We start from the raw sequence: 10,537 nt of genomic DNA, 5'->3' as shown, positions 1-10,537 counted from the left end.
TAAAATAACTTTCCTTTTTCTAGACTTAAATGGCTGACCGACTCTACTTCTGGTTGACTTGTTTCTCTTTCAATGTGATAATATAGGCTGCAAGGTGGCTCACACCTGTAATCCTTGCACTTTGGGAGGGTGAGGCAGGAGGATCACTTGATGTCAGGAGTTCCAGACCAGCCTGGCCAATATGGTGAATCCCCCGTCTCTACTAAAAATACAAAAAATTAGCCTGGGGTAGTGGCGTATGCCTATTGTCCCAGCTACTTGGGAGGCTGAGGTAGGAGAATCGCTTCAACCCAGAAGGCAGAGGTTGCAGTAAGTTGAGATCGTGCCCTGCACTCCAGCCTGGGCAACAGAGCAAGACCCCATTTCAATAAATAAATAAATAAGTATGATAACATATTTCATCAAATTACATTTAAGTCCTGCTGAACTATGAGCAACATCTTTCTTCCATTAATTAAGACAAATTACAAATCAAACTGCCTTAATCAATAAAAGAAATTTATTGGCTTACATAACTGAACAATCTGGGAGATGAGTTTTAGCGAAAGCTCAATCTGGAACTCAGATGATACTCTCAACATTTTGCTTCCTTCTCCATTTCTCAGCTTGGAGAAAGGCACCTAATTGTTTTTTTTTTTTTTTTTTTTAAAGAGTGTTTTCCCCCTTTTTCCCTTCCCTGGCGCCGCGGGAACCACCTCTGCCTGTAATCCTAGCACTTTGGGAGGCCGAGGCGGGTGGATCACCTGAGGTCAGGAGTTCGAGACCAGCCTGGCCAACATGGTGAAACCCCATCTCTACTAAAAATACAAAAAAATAGCCAGGCCTGGTGGCGGGCGCCTGTAATCCTAGCTATTCAGGAAGCTGAGACAGGAGAATCGCTTGAACCCAGGAGGCAGAGGTTGAAGTGAGCTGAGATCATGCCACTGCATTCCAGTCTGGGCAACAAGAGCGAAACTCCATCTTAAAAAAAAAAAAAAAAAGCCAGGCCTAGCGGCTCACACCTGTAAGCACAGCAATGTAGGAGATCTAGGGAGAAGGATTGCATGAGCCCAGGAGTTCAAGGTCAGCCTGGGCAACAGTGTGAGACCCCATCTCTACAAAAAATTTTAAAATTAACTGGGTACAGGCCAGGCACAGTGGCTCACGTCTGTAATCCCAGCACTTTGGGAGCCCAAAGTGGACAGATCACTTGAAGCCAGGAGTTCAAGACCAGCCTGGCCAACATGGTAAAATCCTGCCTCTACTAAAAATACAAAAATTAACTGGGCGTGGTGGTGCATTCCTGTAACCCCAGCTACTCAGTAGGCTGAGGTACGAGGATCGCTTTAGCCCAGAAGGCAGTGGTTGCAATGAGCCAAGATTGAGTCATTGCACTCCAGCCTGGGCAACAGAGGAAAACACTCAAAAAACAAAAAAAAAATTATGCCCAGTGTGATGGCTTACAACTGTAATCCCAGCACTTTGGGAGGCTGCAGCCGATGCATCACTTGAGGTCAGGAGTTGAAGACCAGCCTGGCCAACATGGTGAACCCCCCGTCTCCACTAACAATACAAAAATTAGCCAGGCATGATGGTACATGCCTGTAATCCCAGCTACTCAGCAGGCTGAGGCAGGAGAATCACTTGAACCCAGAAGGCAGAGGTTGCAGTGAGCCGAGATCGTGCCACTGCACTCCAGCCTGGGCGACAGAGCAAGACTCTGTCTAAAAAAACAAACAACAACAGCAACAAAAACCCAAGATCTTTCTCTGTTGCCCAGGCTGCAGTGCAGTGATTTGATCACAGCTCACTGCGGCCTCAAATGCCTGGGCTTAAAGGACCCTCCACCTCAGCCTCCTGAGGGAAGGAGGCACCCAATTAGTTGGGATCACAGGCACGTGCCATCATTCCCAGCTAATTTTTTTTTTGTAAAGATGAGGTATTGCCCTCTTGATGCAGTCTTGCCATCTTGCCCAGACTGGTCTCAAACTCCTGGGCTCAAAAAATCCCCCGGTCTTGGCTTCCCACAGTGCTGGGATTATAGAGTTAGTGATTTTTTTTTTTTGAGATGGAGTCCCACTCTGTCACCCAGTCTGGAGTGCAGCAGCGCCGTCTCAGCTCACTGCAACCTCTACCTCCTGGGTTCAAGCAATTTTCCTGCCTCAGCCTCCTGAGTAACTAGGATTACAGATGTGTGCCACCACAGCCAGCTAAGGTTTATATTTTCAGTAGAGACAGGGTTTCGCCATGTTGGCCAGACTGATCTCAAACTCCTGACCTCAGGTGATCTGCCCACCTTGGCCTCCCAAAGTGCTGGGATTATAGGCGTGAGCCACTGCACCTGGATAATTGATTTTTTATAAAGGTGCCACAGCCTTTCAATGAGGAAAGAACAGTCTTTTCAACAAATGATGCTGGGATAATTTGATATTTACATGCACAGAATGAATTTGGACCCCTGTTTACACATACACAAAAATTAATTCAAATGTACCCGTTACCTAATGTAAGAGCTAAAAGTATAATACTGTTATAAAACATTCAAATCCTTGTGACTTTGGATTAGACAACAGTTTCTTAAATATGATACCAAAAGTACAAGCAATTTAAAAAATAGATAAATTGGGCTGGGCGTGGTGGCTCATGTCTATAATTCCAGCACTTTGGGAGGCCGAGGTGGGCAGATCACCTGAGGTCAGGAGTTCGAGACCAGCCTGGCCAACATGGTGAAACCCCATCTCTACTAAAAATACAAAAATTAGCTGGGCATGGTGGCATGTGCCTGTAATCCCAGCTACTTGGAAGGCTGAGGCAGGAGAATCACTTGAACCCGGGAGGTGGAGGTTGCAATGAGCCAAGATCGCACCATTGCACTCCAGCCTAGGGGCAAGAGTCAGACTTCATCTCAAAAAAAAAAAAAAAAAAAAAAAGATAAATTGGATTTTATCAACCTCCAACATCAAAAGCCAAAAGCTTTGGAACTGGGCATGGTGGCTTGTGCCTGTAATTCCATGTATTTAGGAGGCTGAGGAGGGATCACTGGAGCCCAGAAGTTGAGACCAGCTTGGGTAATCTAGCAAGACTCCCCCTACCAGCATTTATTTATTTATTTTTTCTCTTCTGCTTTTCTTTCTTTCTTTCTCTTCTTCCTCTTCTTCTCCTTTTTTTTTTTTTTTTTTTTTTGAGATGCAGTTTCACTCTTGTCACCCAGGCTGGAGTGCAGTGGTGCAATCCCAGTTGACTGCAACCTCCGCCTCCTGGGTTCAAGAGATTCTCCTGTCTCAGCCTCCAGGGTAGCTGGGATTACAGGCACCTGTCACCACACTCGGCTAATTTTTGCGTTTTTAGTAGAGATGGGGTTTCACCATGTTGGCCAGGATGGTCTCGAACTCCTGACCTTGTGATCCATCCACCTCAGCTTCCCAAAGTGCTGGGATTACAGGTGTGAGCCACTGCACCTGGCCATTTGTTTGTTTGTTTGTTTTAAGATGAAGTCGGCCGGGCACGGTGGCCAGAGGTAGGTGAATCACCTGAGGTACGGAGTTAGAGACCAGCCTGACCAACATGGAGAAACCCTGTCTCTACTAAAAATACAAAGTTAGCTGGCCGTAGTGACTCATGCTTGTAATCCCAGCTACCTGGGAGGCTGAAGCAGGAGAATTGCTTGAACCCGGGAGGCAGAGGTTGAGGTGAACCTAGATTGTGCCATTGCACTCCAACCTGGACAATGATAGCAAAACTCTGTCTCAAAAAAAAGGAATGAGGTAGTGATAGATGCTACACCGTGGATGAACCTTAACAGTATTATGCTAAGTAAAAGAAGCCAGATACAAAAGGCCACATATTCTATGATACCCAGAATAGGCAGATTCATTGAGATGGAAAGTGGGTTTGTGGTTGCTCAGGACTGTGGGAGTAGGTAATAAGGATTGACTGCTTCATATTTGTGAGGTTTCTATTTAGGGGAGAGAAAATGTCCTGAGTGGCAGTGCAAGACCCTATCTCAAATAAATAAATAAAAATAAATATGACTGGGGACCAAATGTGGTGGCTTACACTTGTAATCCCAGAACTTTGAGAGGCCAAGCAGGAAAGATCCCTTCAGCACTGGAGTTTGAGACCAGCCAGGTCGACATAGTGAGGCCTTGTCTCTACAAAAAAAATGTTAAGGTCCCAGCTACTTGGGAGGATCACTTGAGCCAGGGAGGTTGAGGCTGCAGTGAGCTGTGATTATGCCATTGCACTCCAGCCTAAGTGACAGATCAAGACCCTGTCTCAGAAAAATAAAAGAAAAAGAAAGAAAAAAAAAGAAATATAATTGGTATACCTCTTTGGCAGAGCTATTTGGTAATATATATTTAAATTTCAAAATTAGCGTAGCCTTCCATCTTGGGTTTCCACTTGTAGGCATCAGCGGTAGAGAATTACAGGCACAAATTTAGAAGAAAGTATGTACAAAGATGGTAATTGCAGGATTGTTTACATGTGTACAAATTGGAAACAAATGTCCATAATTAAGGGAATGATTAAATTGTATAGTGGATGATAGTTGCCTTCCTAGTATCCATTTCCTTCTTCCTCTTTTCTAAAAAAATTATAATTTTATGCAAATATCCACCTTTCCTCTGAGGTCCAAAATCCCAGAGAAAGCTGACCTCACCAGCGGCTCAAAGGATAGGTCTAATTGTCTGAGTGTACTTACATCTATCTTGCCAATGATGTTTTGCAAAAGAGCATGAAACTCACTTTAGCGTGTGACTCAATTCAGGTTCCTGGGGATTGTGGAAAGTTCTTCCTTGATCTTCTGGGAGAGCTTCTGAAATCAACTCAATCTGGTTTCTGAATTCAAAAGTTTGTGTACTCAACATAGCCATCTTCTGAGCATTAGGGAAGCCAGACTCAGAACGAGGCCCACACTGTAGATGGTAGAGCAGAGATAGGAAAACAGAGAGACAGGAAGAACCTCATTCTTGAAATGATTCAGCCTATGGATGACCCAACCCTGAAGAGCAGCCTATCTAGTCTTTCTGCTGGACAAGCCAATACATTTCCTTATTGGTTTTGTTTGTTTGTTTGTTTATTTTCTTGAGATGGAGTTTCGCTCTTCTTGCCTAGGCTGGAGTGCAATGACACAGTCTCCACTCACTGCAACCTCTGCCGCCTGGGTTCAAGCCATTCTCCTGTCTCAGCCTCCCAAGTAGCTGGGATTACAGGCACCAGCCACCACGCCAGGCTAATTTTTGTATTTTTAGTAGAGATGGGGTTTCTCCATGTTGGCCAGGCTAGTCTTGAACTCCTGACCTCAGGTTATCTGCCCACCTTGGCCTCCCAAAGTGCTGGGATTACAGGTGTGACCCACCATGCCCAGCCCATTTCTTTATTGTTTAAGCCAGTTTGAGTTGGATTGTCTGGTACTTGCTTCTGAAAGCCGCCTAGATGATACACTATGACACAACTATATTAGGAATTCAATGTAGGAGTTTTAAAAATAATATCAGTTTTTAAAATGAAGTAGAGTTCTATATACTGGCAAAATTTTAAAAAAGCAGGCCAGGCATGGTGGCTCACGCCTATAATCCCAGCACTTTGGGAGGTTGGAGCAGGCAGATCACTTGAGGTCAGGGGTTCAAGACCAGCCTGGCCAACATAGTGAAAACCGGATCTCTACTACAAAATAAATAAATAATACAAAAATTAGCTGGGCATAGTGACGTGTGCCTGTAATCCCAGGAACTTGGGAGGCTGAGTTAGGAGAATAACTTGAACCTGGGAGGCAGAGGGTGCAGTGAGCCGAGTGACTCACTGCGTTCCAGCCTGGGGGATACAGCAAGACTCCCTCTCAAAAAAAATAAAAATAAAAATAAAAATAAAAAGCAAAGGCTAGGTGCAGTGGCTCACGCCAGTAATCCTCAGTAATCCTAGGACTTTGAGAGACTGAGGTGGGTGGATCGCTTGAGCCCAAGAGTTTGAGACCAGCCTGGACAGCATAAGGAGACACTGTCTCTATAAAAACTGCAAAAAACTAGCTGGGTGTGGTGACACGTGCCTGTAGTCCCAGCTGTTTTGGAACCTGAGGAAGGAGGATCTCTGGAGCTCAGGAGGTCGAGGTTGCAGTGAGCTGTGATTACAACACTGCATTCCAGCATGGATGACAAAGCGAGACCCTGTTTCAAAACAAATAAAAATAAAAATACCCTGCCCCAACCCAGGGGCCATGGATGATGTACCGGAGACAGAGCCACACACTCCGTTCCTTTTGGGAGCAATAAAATACGTGAAAACGGAAATTAAAGATTTAAAATTTAAAAAAAAAAAAAAAAAGGCCAGGCACGGTGGCTTATGCCTGGCATCCAGCATTTTGGGAGGCTGAGATGGTGGGTGGATCACTTGGGGTCAGGAGTTCGAGACCAGCGACCAGCCTAGCCAACAAGGTGAAACCCTGTCTCTACCTAAAATACAAAAATTAGCCAAGCATGGTTACAGGAGCCTGTAATCCCAGCTACTCGGGAGGCTGAGTCAGGAGTATTGCTTGAACCCAGGAGGTGGAGGTTGCAGTGAGCTGAGATTGTGCCATTGCACTCCAGCCTGGGTGACAGAGCAAGACCCTATCTCAAAAAAAAAAAACAAAAACAAACAAAAATAACAAAAAAAAGCAGAAAGAAAGAAAAGAAAAACTGTGTAATATTTGGTACATTAAAAAATTTAATGTAAATTATGAAGATAACAATAAAATCAGTCAATCCATCACTAAACTTATGAACTAGAACATTACAGAAATCATATTGACTACCCATGTGTGCTTTTTCAGTCTCATTACAGTACTTTTTCTCCCTCCAAGAAGGAAACACTATCTTGCATTTTTTTTTTTTGAGGCGTAATCAGGCTCTGAGTTGGAGTGCAGTGGCAGCGCGATGCCCGGCTCCTGCAACCTCAGCCTCCCGGGTTCAAGCAATTCCTCATTTCCTGAGTGGCTGGGATTACAGGCACCTGCCACCATGTGCGGTTTTTGTGTTTAGTAGAGACAGGGTTTCACCATGTTAGTCAGGCTAGTCTCGAACTCCTGACCTCATGATCCACCTGCCTCGGCCTCCTGAAGTGCTGGGATTACAGGCGTGAGCCACTGTGCAACCTATGTTGTTTCTATTAGCTATTTCTTTGGACTTAAAAAATACATGGTTTCATATGCATATGTTTTCCACCAATAGATTATTAGTTATGCCAAGGTTTGAGCTTTGTACTAATGGCATGTTATATACAGATTTCTTTTTTTGCATTTCATTTGATGTCATGTTACTTCATTTCATTTCATTTCATCTTGATGGAGTCTTTCGCTCATTGCCCAGGCTGAATTACCGGGGCGATCGCTGCCGCAGCCTCTCGAGGGTTCAAGTGATTCTTCTGTCTCAGCCTCCCAAGCAGCTGGAATTACAGGCACATGCTACCATGCCGACTGGTTTGTATTTTTAGAGGGCAGGGCTGCGATGTTGGCTGGTCTCGACTCCTGATCTCAAGTAATCCACGCACGCGGCTCCCAAAGTGCTGGAATTACAGGCATGACCACTGTGCCTGGTCTCTTTACTTAATATTAAATACAGTTTTATTTAGACATTGTATTTTCCACCCTGATGCAGTGCTTCTGATTTGTGTGCTGCTTTATGCTCCATGTTCCCATGTTCAAGTAGTAAGTACTTTGGCAGGCTGGGCAGTGGCTCAAGCCTGTAATCCCAGCACTGGGAGGCCGAGACAGAAGGATCAGAGGTCAGGAGATGGGGGCATGCAGAGCTAACACAGTGAAACCCGTCTCTACTAGAAAGAAAAATGCAAAAAACTTGGCAGGCGGTGAGCGCCCTTTAGCCCCAGCTACCGGGAGGCTGAGGCAGGAATGCGTAAACCGGGAGGTGGAGCTTGCAGTGAGCTGAGATCCGGCCACTGCACTCAGCCTAGGCAGAAAGCGAGACCGTCTCAAAAAAAAAAAAAAAAAAAAAAAAAAAAGGTACTAAGCATGCCTGCAGCAGCTGAACTGGCTGCTGAAGAAAGAGGCTGGACAGTGACTCATGTCCCAGCAGTTTGGGAGGCTGAAGTGGGAGGATCACAGATTGAGAATTTCAGACCAGCCTAGCCAACTTATGGGTGAAACCCTGTCTCTACTAAAAGCCAAAATTAGCCCGAGGCGTGGTGGCAGGTGCCTGAATCCAAGCTACTTGGGAGGCTGAGGAAGGAGAATCGTTTGAAACTGGAAGGCAGAGTTTGCAGTGAGCTGAGGTCGAGCCACTGCACTCGAACTAGGTGAAAGAGTGAAACTCTGTCTCAAAAAAAAAAAATATACTGAAAGAGGCTGGTCAGGTGAAACACTGTCAGCACTTTGGGAGGCTGGGGTGGGTGATCATGAAGTCAGGAGTTCGAGATCATTCTGACAAACATGGTGAAACCCTGTCCACACTAAAAATACAAAATTAATCAGGATATCTGTAATCCCAACCACTCAGGGCTGAGGCAGGAGAATCCGCCGAACCGGGAGGCAGAGGTTGCAGTGGTCAGTGTTCGTTTCCCGGCTGGGCAACCATGGAATATACCAAAAAAAAGAAAAAGAACTGCTGCAGGTACGGGCATTTTGGGTCCTTCAATGTTTTTGTTTTTGAGACAGAGTCGCCTTGCTCTGTTGCCCAAGGTTGGGTGGTAGCGTTTCTCGCGTGCGCAGCCTCTGCCTCCTGGGTTCTCAGCCGTTCCCTATCCTGGCTCCGCTAGAAGCTGGGATTTGGCGTCCACCTCAGCTCGGCTAATTTTTGTGTTTTAAAGTGAGGCAGGGTTTCACTAATTGGCCCAGGCTGGTCTGGAACTCCCCGACCTCAGGTGATCCACCTGCTCAGCCTCCAAGTGCAGACCCGGTGCAACACCCGCCCAGCTAAACTATTTCATTGCACTTGTTGAGGCACGAACCGATTGGTTCACGCCTGTAATCCCAGCACTTTAGGGGGCCTGGGTGGGTGGATTACTTGAGGCCAGGACTTTGAGACCAGCCTGGCCAACATGGTGAAATCCCATCTCTTAAAAAAAAAAAAAAAAAAAATTAGCCAGACTTGGTGGTACACTCCTGTAGTCCCAGCTACTCGGGAGGTTGAGGCCGGAGAATTGCTTGAAACCACAAGGCAGATGTTGCAGTGAGCAGAGATCGCACCCACTGCACTCCATCCTGGGCAACAGAGCAAGACTCTGTCTCAAAAAATAAAATAAAAAAATTCCATTACACTTGTCAAAAATCTTCCGTTTGTCCTCATTGTTAATCTTGTCTTGAAGTTTCTAGTCTTCAACAGTTGTTTCCATGTCGAATGCATAGGATTCAAGTGAATTCTTGGATGACACCTTGATGCTCTCCTTCTCATCTTCAGCTTTGTAATTCCCAGCTTCACAGAGCATATGCTCAATGTTTTCCTTGCAAAAATGCCCCCTGTCATTAGTGATAGTACTCTCCTGTTACTCTTCATCATAGCAGGAACACTGAGGATACCATTGGCATCAATGTCAAAAGTGACTGCAATCTTAGGAACAGCAGGAGTGCAGAAGGTATGCCTGTGAGTTCAAACTTGGCAAGCAGGTTGTTATCGTTGGTCATGGCATGCTTCCCTTCATAAACTTGAATAAGCACACCAGGCTGGTTGTCAGAGTCAGGAGTGAAGGTCTGTGTCTGTTTGGTAGGAATGGTAGTATTGCACTTAATGAAGACAGTCAAGAATCTGCCAGTAGTTTCAATACCAAGTGAAAGAGAAGTGACATCCAAGAGCAGCAAATCTTGAACATTTTCAGATTTGTCTCCAAACAGGAGGGCTTCCTGGACAGCTGCACCATAAGCAACAGCTTCTTCAGGGTTGATACTCTTATTCAGTCCTTTTCCATTGAAGAAACCTTGGAGAAGCTTCTGAATCTTGGGGATACGAGCAGAACCACGAACCAGGACAATATTATGAATCTGTGGCTTGTCTAATTTTGTGTCTTGAAGGGCTTTCTCTATTGGGGTCAGGGAGTCACAGAACAGGTAAGCATTCAATTCTTCAACTTAGGCATGGGTAATGGAGGTATAGAAGTCAATTTCTTTTCTTTTTTTTTTTTTTGAGACGGAGTCTCGTTCTGTCGCTCAGGCTGGAGTGCAGTGGCCGGATCTCAGCTCACTGCAAGCTCCACCTCCCGGGTTTAGGCCATTCTTCTGCCTCAGCCTCCCGAGTAGCTGGGACTACAGGCGCCCGCCACCTCGCTCAGCTAGTTTTTTGTATTTTTTTAGTAGAGACGGCGTTTCACCGGGTTGCCAGGATGGTCTCGATCTCCTGACCTCGTGATCTGCCCGTCTCAGCCTCCCAAAGTGCTGGGATTACAGGCTTGAGCCACTGCGCCCAGCCAGAAGTCAATTTCTTCATAGAGAAAATCGATCTCAATACTGGCCTGGGTGCTGGAAGAGAGTATACTTAGCACGTTCACAAGCAGTACAGAGGTGTTGGACAGCTCGCTTGTTCTCACTGATGTCCTTCATATGCTTGAGACTGAACTCAGTAATAAAGTGGTTGGCCAT

At 45.6% G+C, this 10,537-nt stretch overlaps 1 pseudogene; it reads right to left on the bottom strand.

Annotated features, from left to right (window-relative positions):
* Positions 1–9,145: 9,145 nt before the first annotated feature.
* On the bottom strand, positions 9,146–10,537 carry LOC101000153 (annotated as a pseudogene).

This window comes from Papio anubis, chromosome 7 (assembly GCF_008728515.1).
Source record: "Papio anubis isolate 15944 chromosome 7, Panubis1.0, whole genome shotgun sequence".
Lineage (NCBI taxonomy): Eukaryota > Metazoa > Chordata > Mammalia > Primates > Cercopithecidae > Papio > Papio anubis.
This window is presented reverse-complemented; position numbering and strand designations above follow the sequence as displayed.